This window comes from Phyllostomus hastatus, unplaced genomic scaffold (genome assembly GCF_019186645.2).
Source record: "Phyllostomus hastatus isolate PE091 unplaced genomic scaffold, TTU_PhHast_1.1 phas_scaffold_46, whole genome shotgun sequence".
Taxonomy (NCBI): Eukaryota; Metazoa; Chordata; class Mammalia; order Chiroptera; family Phyllostomidae; genus Phyllostomus; species Phyllostomus hastatus.
In genome coordinates, this window is record NW_025334032.1 from 25,904,084 (window position 1) to 25,914,640 (window position 10,557).

The following is a 10,557-nucleotide window of genomic DNA, read 5'->3' on the forward strand; positions in this document are numbered from 1 at the left end:
GCCCAACAATTAGCATTGTGGGAAACAGGTTTTTATTTACAGGATTCCAACCTTGTAGGAGCTGGGAGCACTCTTGATGGGAGCCCTGCTCTCCCAGGGGAGACAGCACTTCCTTTGCTCCCCACCAGGTGATAAGCCAAAACCATGCCCAGAAGTTCCCTATGTTCTTATGTGTTGTTAAGCCAGCTGTACAAACAGTCCTTCACCCCCTCTGGAAGGTACTCTTGTGGGTTGCAAAGTCACCATCCTCTCACAACAGCTCTCTCCTTCAGGATCTGGGGTATGTTGTCCTCAGCCTCCATGTAGTAGTCCAGGAAAACATGTGCCCTGTTACACTGGATCATGGTGAAGTCCAGGAAGGCACACGCCCCAAGAAAGTGGCCTTTCAGTTTTTCCTTCAGAGTAGCAGAAGTCAGCATTCCCTGGTCACAGTTCAGCATTCCAGGCATCTCCCACAAATCTGTGCTTGGCTCAGCAGGTTCCTGCAATTCCCAGCTCCATCAGCTTTTCTGAGCCTTTGCACAGTTCCATCAGTTTTCTCTTTTCACCCTTTCCTCAGCCCGCATGGCTGCCTCCCTACTCTTTTGTTCCTCATGGCAGAATTCTCAGGGAAGCAGAAGTAGCTTTTTCTCACTACAGACAACATGGTGGAATCTCTCTCACTTGGCTGCCCTCTTCACTACAGACTGGCACAGATTCTTGTTGCTTCCTCACTACCCCACAGCTGACCTGCCTTCCTCTCTCTGCCCACCCTTATTTTTAAATGCTGACCTGGAACTTCTCACATGACCTCATATCTGGCTCCTCCTAGAATGAACTACTTTTGCCAGTTCCCCCAGATCTTTGTACCTTCTTTCAGCTGCCATCTTTAGGCAGGGCAAGAGTACTCCATGACATGGGAGACTCCACTTCCCAGCCTTTTGCATAGGTACTATAAAAAGCTCCCCAAACTATGTCACAAGTCACCATACATTCTGAATGTCACATACACCTTTTGCCTGGGGCAGCAGCCACTTTCCTTCAGGAAACACATGCCTATCAACTTGCCTTTGTTACAAAAAGTAACTTAACCACCATTATCATCCCCTTCCCCAATCCCTCAACCACTGGCTGTGGGGAATATCTGCTATATTCTAGGGACCTCTCGCTCTGTACCCCATTATAATTCTACTATGGAAATCTTCCACACTGGGAGTCTTCATCTTTTTTTTTCCCATTTATTTGTGCTTTCATTTTTTTTGGCCAGAAAGAACTCTCTAAAACACAAACCCAGTCATATAATTCAATGAATCCGTGGTTCCCTTTGCCTTTAAATAAAGTCTTTGTGGATCTAGCTCTGGTTTCCCTCCAGCTGCCTAGTTATTGTCCACAGCCTGACCCTTTTTGTTCCCTGGGTTTGCCATGCTCTGGCTCACCTTGGGGAAGCTATATGCCTTAGCTTCTGCGTCTTTAGCCTACACTTATTTCTACTCATCTTTTAGGACTCAAGTGTGTCTTTCTCTGAGCAGCCTTCTCTAAATCCAACAAGCCTGCCCTGGGTGCCCCTTTTCTGCAGTTTTTCTTTCCATAACACTTGTTATACTGACATGAATGCCTGCTAGTTCCTTTGTATCATCTACTGTAAGTTTTGTAAGACAGAGATGATCTTACACACCACTTAATTCCTGGCACAATTGCCTGAGCCATGGTGGCAGCTTAACAAAGAGTTGAGTGAATGAACCAATGAATACATTGATTAGTTTAGCACTTATTGAGCCCTTGCCCTGCACAAAGCTGCATTCCTTTGGAAGACACGTGATGTCACCGTGCTGGGACCTGTCCTCAATGAGCACTCGGCATAGTATTGGAGAGGAGTCAGGTATCCAAGCTCCTGGAGTGTAAATTACCAAAAGCTTCTAAAATCGAGCGTTCTGAAGAGGGATCAATAATTATGGAGACATCAGGGAATTGTTCTGGTATGGGAGTAGGTGGCAGCATGAATACCACCTGATGATATATAGAATTTGGATTAAAAAAAGGAACAGGAAAAGTCGTTCTGATTACAGGGAAGGAAAAATATGAACAAAAAGCCAGAAGAAGAACATTATTCATACATTCCTTTATTCATTCACTTTTTAATCAGTCATTAAAAAGTTATTCAGTGCCTCCCTAGTATGGTGAGACCCTGTGCTTGGCACCAGATTTACAGGAATGAGTTAGACAAATTCAGTCCCTGCTCTCTAATACTTTAAGTGAAAAGAAAAAAACACAATATATAGCTAATTACATAATTATCTACCTACAATTAGAAAGGTACTTATATCACAAGTAAGGAGAATACCATATTTTTCAGAAATGCAGGATTGAGGAAGGGCATTTTCAGGATGGATGAAATGTGAGCATCCTGATGGCAGGGGTCTAGAAGATGAAGTTAAGGCAGAAATCAAAGAGCAAGTGACCCATCGCCTCATGTCCCATGAAAAGCCGAAGGGGACAGCCTCTGAAGAACATGGAACATGATGACCTTAGATGGAAAAAACAAAACACAGAAAACCAAGAGAAGCTGGGCCTGGGTGTCAGGTTAGAGCTTCAGGAGTGGTGAGTTTAGGATGCGTCTGTGGTTGTTTTCCTGTGAAACTGGAGACTAGATAATTCTCTGATGGTAAAAAGAAAGTTAGAGAAAGGGAATGCTGGACAAGGTTCAAAGAGCATGCAAATGGGCCTTTAGGGAAAGAAAAATGCAACTCAGTTTGACTTAGGGTCTGAGTTATGGGGAACCAGACTGGGAGTAGAAATCCGGGCCAGTTGTAGGGCCCACAGGTTGTAAAATTTAGCGTGCCTGCCCTTCAGTTTCTGGCTGCCTTATTGCAGAAGTGGGAAAGGAACCTGTAGCTTCCAGAACCTGAATCTGCTTAAAAAAATAGACTTAAATAAAGAAGACTTTCTTTAAAAACACCTTTATTCTTCTCGGTGGTGCTAGGGGAGAGACAAGGGTCTTGGTGTTTATTCTGTGCTATTTTTGGACTGGCGAGAGAATAAATTCTTGGAAGAGACAGAATACAGAGCACCTTTTGCTGAAAAAGCGCATAAGCCACCTCACAACCTCTGCACTAGCAGTGGGCAGAGATGGCGCTTATCAGTAGTGTGGCACAGAGGATCAGATGGCACCATCACGACAGACAGCCGGAATAGGACTTAGAGACCGTTTCCTTCACACACCTCCTACCCCCATTCACACGGCACAGCTGGGAAACAGGAACCCTTCCCCTCCCCCCCCCAAGTGTATGCACACCACAGGACCAAGGGTCTGGCGCAGCTTCTGTACGACCTTTTAAAAAATTACTTAAATCCTGTCTTCTTCACTGGTACCAAGAAATTATTTGACTTGTCTAATTACTGAGTACTTTAAATTGCAAGTATTGCTAAACCACTATTGTCTTTGCCAGCACAGCCTCCAGTCAGTCATGTTTTAGCCATGGCTCTCCACACTATAGAGGTGAAAAAATTTCAGTTAGCCAGCTTATAGCAACCCCTTAACTCTTCTAATGAATTTAGTGTTCTTCTCTGGATCCTGTCAAGACTTGCAAGACATGCTCTCTACTTTGAAACCGAATCAAGAACAGCATCTACTTCTGGAAGGGCCCGCATGGTTTGGGAGATAGACAGGGCTGTATTTTCTATTTTCATTCTAGTCTGTCTCAGCGATGCCTCAGGTGCTGTGGTTGCCTTTCAGTTTACAGAATAGCTGTACGCTGGTGTCTTTGGGGCCAATCTATAATGTTCCCTCATGTCTTATTTTTCTGGCTTTTTCGCTGTCATTCTTTAACATTGTTTCCCTGGGGACATTCCCTTGAACATTCCCACACTGAAAGTACAAATAGATACCTCACCATCTTTTTAACGAGACTTAGGGAAATTATTTCCATGTTTCTGTTGCTGAAATGCAAAGAAAGTAAAAGAAAAGCTCAGGTATGAGTCCAATCTGCCCCTTGCTCCGCTGCTGAGCTTTACCGAGGCCCTAGCTGACCCTGACTTTGGAGGGAATTTAGAAAGAGTGTAATTGTAGAACAGACTCCTATTTGTTTGCATATATAATTTTGAGCAAGACCACTATCGATCTCTAAGCCTACAGGCAGGCACACACATTCTATAAATTGAAATATGAAAGCACATTCTAAGGAAAGTTTGACTAAGTAGGTGTCCCACCACCGCTTTCTGTTTACCATCCCCCCAAAGGTGCTACTTGGAATGGAATCACCTTGAACCTTTTTTCTGTCACAGCTAGAGATCCTTTTATGTCAAACTACATAGTGTCAACCTTAGAGGAGACAGACTTACTATACAGCTGCACGTGCTCAGGTTGAGTTATTAATTTAGCCCCAAATTTTGATTTCAGACAGCCTGAGGCTGGCCTCCCTAGTTACCAGTGCTCTCATCATCCAAAAGCCCTCTGCACCCCCTCTCACCTCTGGCTACCTCATTACCCTCTCTCGCATAAATATGAGCTTTGGGGAAATGAGTCTGAGAAAAAAATAGAGCAAAGCAATGCGAGAGACAGCATGGAGGGGGCTCTCCGCTCTGCCACCCCAACGTGGTGACATAGCGGTCAGCATAACGTGAGTGCCAGGATAATTAGTAGAAATGCTCTTTATGGCTGCATAATTTCTAGCACATCTTTAAAAAAAAATCTCCACCCGACACTGTGTTCCAAGGTTATTTTTTTAATGAGCCGGTATGTGTGAAATATTAATCCTGACACATGAAAACGGAGCCACTGCTGACAGGAAAGCCCAGTGTGGTTTTCAAACCTTATTTTTATAGTTCTTTTATTATTTTTAACTCTTAGTTTTTATATGCACTTATGTGGTCTGGAAACATAAAGGATGCCAGAGTCCAATAATACAAATTCAAAATGCTCAGGCCAATTGAATGAGTTACATTTCATGGTTTCATCACAGAACGATGAATTTTATGCATCCTCTGATGGAGAGTCTAAAAATCCCTTCCTTTTATAGAACACTTTTTGGCTACCCCATAATTTCCAAATTTATCTTTGCAAATAAATAGAAATACATAGGATATGAGAAAATCCCATCTACACCTATGTTTTCTCCTTTTCATGACCCAAGCATAATATTCAGCCAAACTGCTGGTTGCCAAAGACAATGGGAAGAAACACTGGAGAAAAGAAACTCTAAAGTACTGTTTTCATTCACTTATCTAACTCATGGAGGCATGCCACTTGGGAATGCTTCTTCTGATTGTATGTATGTCTAAGAGTGGAAAAAGCAATATGCATACACAGAGGTAAGCAAAAATAGGTGTACAGTTGTTCATATGCAAAAATACAATAATTATTAAACAAAAATACAAGCATAAACTCTGCGGCCCTGGCTGGGTAGTTCAGTTGGTCAGAGCGTTGTTCCAATACACCAAGATTGTGGTTTAATCCCCAATCAGGGCATGCACAAGAATCAACCAATGAATGCATCAATAAGTGGAACAACAAACCAATATTTCTCTTTCTCTCTCTCAAAATATCAATAAATAAAATTTAAAAACAGAAGAAGAAACTCCACTTTAAGCACTGTAAACCCACTTTGCCCGCCCCTGTATTTATCACCTCCTTTCAGGGAACTGATGGTGGACATGCCCGGGCTGCTCATTAGCTCCCAGTGGCAGTGGGACTGTCCTCACATTCTGGCTGCTCATCCTCATGCACGTGGTCTCTCGAGGCCATGGCGGCTCTAAGCCCCTTTAAAAGGAAGTCAAGGCAGCAAATAGCAATGTGAGGGAAAGGCATATTCCTAGAGAGGGTGCGTCTTTTTACCCTGAAGGTGACATCACCCCCTCTCCCACACCTGGCTTCACGTCTTGCTGCCAGGGACTGAAGCTGGAGCCCACACGGAGGGTGACATGGATGGGATGGCTGTGGCCGACTTACACCAAGCACAGTTCCTCTCCCGGGTCCAGGAATAGGGCTGACATCTGCGGGAATGGAGGGTCTCCTTCTACCATAAAATCACGAGCCTTTCAGCAGATAAGAAGAGAAGGTAGCTCTTGGGTAAGCAATTCATCAGATCAGCCATACAGAATGGACACTGTGCTTCCAAACCCCCTGAACGGTTAAGAACGTCTTCCTTCTGTTGATGACGGTTTGCTGCTATATCTCCACCCATTGCCTTCAGCTCACAGTTCACTCCTGGCAGAACTTGGGGCTTCAGAAACCAGGTTCCTCATTCTCAAGTCAAGCACACTCTCTTGTGCTTAGATTATACCACCAGCCACCTCCCCACAACACGCAGGAATACTCCCCAAAGTAGCACGGAGAGAGGATCCAGAAACGATGCTTGATGAACATGCAAGCTCCACAGCCTATGAGGTGTTTCACCAGCATTATTCTATTTTACCATTGAAAGAGTGAAATTGCTATTTTGGCCAGAGCTAGATGAAACTCGGGGGCAGAAGTCAGCTTGCTTGTCCAAGGTTACGTAGCTGTGTGGTCACAGAAGAAGAGCTTAACCGAAGACGTCTGAGCCAAACCTCGGGCCTTTTCCTCCGCTGCTCTGAGGCTGCTCCCCTAGCCCCGCCCTGCCCCGCCCCGTGACTAGAGCCACTGCAGCAGCTGCCCTCACTCCACTGCCACTCCCAGCCCCCAGCCACTGTGCAGGTTCCACGCAAATAAACGTCTTGATGTAACCCCTCAATCATCTTTTAAGATGGCTATGATTGGCTTCATTTTGTAGACCAAGACAGTGAAGTGCAGTTAAAGCTAAATCTACTTCACCGAAGATAGAGTAAGTGTCAGTAGGGGCATTAACACCCAAGCCCGAATCTCTCTGAACACTACACTCTTTTCAGTACCTGGTTTCTCTACCCCATTTTTGCCCCAAGTGAGGAGGGAAAGGTGAAAGAGGAAATGAGAATGGAAATACTACTGCTCTCTCATAACATTAACGGGAGTTCTCAAAAACTAGCTGATCCAATTTGCTTGTTATTTTGAGATTAAGAGATTGGACAAATGGTCATTGGGGAATTCAAAGCCAATAGAGCGACCTTATAACTTGTACTAACTGGAATATTTATGAAAGGAAAAGAAGGTCCTTTTGAAAATTATATGGGATATCAGGTGTAAACAAGGATTGCCCTCGCAAAAATAGGACATATATGATTGCCTGAACTCTACTATAAAGATAAGAGCTTACAGAGAGCACAGCCTAAGGGGCACCAAATCAAGTAATATGCAATTTGAAGTTCTGGCATCGATGCTGTCTCTCGGAGCTCCAATTCTATCTCCGAGAAACTGCTTCCACCACTGTTCTGTGAACAGGGTGCATCTGAATTGCTTTTACAAAGTGGAACTCCCCTTCTAAGACTTAAGGCTGGGACGTGTTGGCTTCTTTGTCCCAGCAAATCTTGTTTATCTGCCTTTCTGGTTTCCCCAGCCTCCTTCTCGGGGCCGAGCTCTTAGGGAGGAGAGCTTCCCGGAGAGCCGTGTGATGAGAAGGGCTTTGTCCGCTAAAACTGCGCGGAGCAATGCACCATGGATGCAAAAGGGATTTTAAGAGTGCTGTTTGTGCTGGTTTTCCTTCAGTGCCCTCTAGGGAAAACTCTCTGGGAAGAAAATTGGCACTTGAGCCTGACAGGCTAGTGGGAAGATCTCTGTTCGACTTCACAGACTGTGTTGAACTGTTGGGAGCCTCCGAGGAGATCACCTGCAAGGGAGAGAGCCAGGTGTCCCTACCACTACATGCGGGCGTGATTCGGGGCAGACGATAAAACTTGGTGTTCTCGTGTCGTTTCCGTTTCTCGCTGATTGTCTAAGTGAAGTCAAAGTTTCCAGCCACCTGGTTGCTGGGGACATGGGGAGTGGGTAAAAGGGAATTTTATTTCACTTAGTCTGACTTCCGGGGCACGCTGGAGGAAATCAGAACAGCGATTCTATAGCCATGTGCACGGAACTTAAGGACAGTACAATGTTATTGTCTATATATCACTGTATCAGCAATCATATTATAATACATAAGTGTGTCAAAGTAACATTGTGCACCTTAAACTTACACAATGTTATCTATCAAATTTATTCAATTAAAAAATAGTGTACTGAAGGCAACTCAGAATTTAAAAGTTGCTGGTTGAGGAGCCGCACGTGCCCAAAGGCAGAGGGAGGACTGATCTCTTCGGTCATGTCCACTCTGTACACGGCGGCGTCTTGTACTCGCGCCAGCCCTGGCAGCAGGGGTGGGACGTGTTGACGCGAACAGCCTGAGCCCTTGAGCGGTTCAGCGGGGATGGAAAAGCCCACTTGCAGCTCTGACCAAGCCGCGCCAGGCTGCAAACGCTGGTTCCCTGCTATTCAGCCCCTGATTGATGAGAGGAGGTGGTTGGAGGGGAGAGGGAGGCGAAGCGCAGTGCGTCAGGTGCTCCAAATTAGGGATAATTCAGCATATTAGCCTAATGAAGTCAAAAAGTTAATTTGTAGTTGCCAGCTGTTGAAAGGGAAGTTCCAGGCTCCACAGCGCCACACAGCTCAGTAGGGGGAACGCTCCGCGGAGTGAGACACGCAGAGGACTTTGAATAAACACAATCAACGGTGTCTGCTGAGGAAAGCTTGGCAGTGGCCAGGTGGCCTCATGGAAGAAGAGATAATGGAAATAATGACGGTAGGTGTCCAGAACTCCAGTGGAGAGAGAGAAAGGAACGTTTCTTTGCCCTGGCGCTGGATCTAATCCCTGGCTTACAGCATGCTGTTGGCAGTTGGTGCCAGGCTCCGAGGCCCCAGTTACTACAGGGATAACGGTGTCATTTCTTGATTTCCAGCTTCTTCTGGTGATTTATATTCAGCTCTCTTGTCCTCCTGGCTTTTTCTTTCTCTTTTTGATCTACCAACTAGATGCTTTTTTAAAGCTGGCTGATTCCCTGCACTGAGTCAGGAAGTGTGCGTTCTGAGACAAAAGCAAACTTGTCGTTGTCCTGCAGGAAGGAAAGTGGGTTCTTGCCTAGCTCAGTGTTAGGTCCAGGCGACCATGAGCTCCATCACTTACCATCGCCCATCCACAGGGAAGTCTTCCTGGGCATCAGGGCGGCCTCCAACTCAGGGCAATGATCCACCTAAGCTTTGACCCTAGAGAAAAATATAAGTGGTCTGGGAAGGTAGTAAGTGTGCTGAGCTTCAGAAAGTGTGCAGGTGAAACAATAAAAATAAAAGCCTTGCTCAATTTGTAAATGTTTCTTGTAAATCCACGGAAGTACTCTCAACGCCCCCACAACATTGAGTAGGCATCAGTCATACAGCGTGCTTCATCCAGTGTGGTGTTCCTGTGTCTACGTGTGCTGTTTTCTGGTGAGCTACAATCTCCTCCACGGCCTCCCAAGTGCCTGGAAGAAAAAAAAAGTCTGAATAAATATCTACTGAATGAATTAAATTAAAAGCTACTCTTTAGATGGAAGCCATCACAATCAACCCTTGTGCTTATTTTTATTGCCATCAGATACGCAAAGCTGTTCACAGCATGTGTTTGAACATTAATCATCCACAAAAGTTTTTTAATTGCCTTGTATTCTCCTCTGCCCTGAACAGGGCTCTTTAAGAGAGTTGCAACTAATTCAAATGCATATTAAACTGGCCTGCTTTCTCTGAACTGAGCTTGGGTCTTAATCTAAGGGAAAAAAAATGCTCCCATTACACCAGAAACTGGTTATATGCAAAAAGATTATCCTTTTGCTTGTTGGAAAGTTATGTAATGTTGTGGTCATAAAATCGAGTCTTAATATCTCAATGGTGATTAAGTCTATAATGGCCCCCTCAAGTATGGTGATTTAGGAACAGACAAACAGACTGTTGAGGCATTCCCCCTGGGGCTAGAGACTCCGTCAGCTGCACTGCTTGCAAAGTCGAGTCCCAGTTCCCTAACACTTAGGTCTGGCGGGGCACTTGATACTTCTCAATTCATTAAGTCTTCATCACAACACCGCAATGCTGCTTCTCTCACAGAAGCAGGATGGATGATTACCATTTTACTAGAAGAAAAATGAGGTTTGGAAAGGTGAAGTTAAATGGCCCAAGTTTTCAGAGCTTGTAGATTGTGAAGGTATCCTTCCAACCCAGAATCACGCAGATTTTAAAACCCGTATGTGTTTTTCAGCGTGGGGCTCAGGATTCCTGTGCCCCCAGGTCAGAGAGATTTGTGAGAAAATGGGTTAATTTCGTGTTTAACGTAGAGATCATGCTCACAGAAAACACGAGCACTGTGATCACCACTTTGACCATCTTCTCCCAAAACGTAACCATGTAATAATAACCTTGTAAATTAGAAGTCTGAGTTTGTGTTTTTGAGTATATTTCTTCCGAGTGATAAGCAAATAACATGAGGGAACACCTTGCAAACCAGTGCTTTATTTTGATATCAGGAGCAAAAAGGACTAAGGAAATACAGCCACCCCAAGGCCCGTGACCTCAGGCAACGAAAGCTGTGCCAAAGCTGCCCAGGCCATGGGCGGGTCGCCAGCCAGCGTCCTGCAGACGGCTCTCTGTGCACCAGCCATGGCAGAAAGGCAGTAGTAAAAATGAAATGGTGA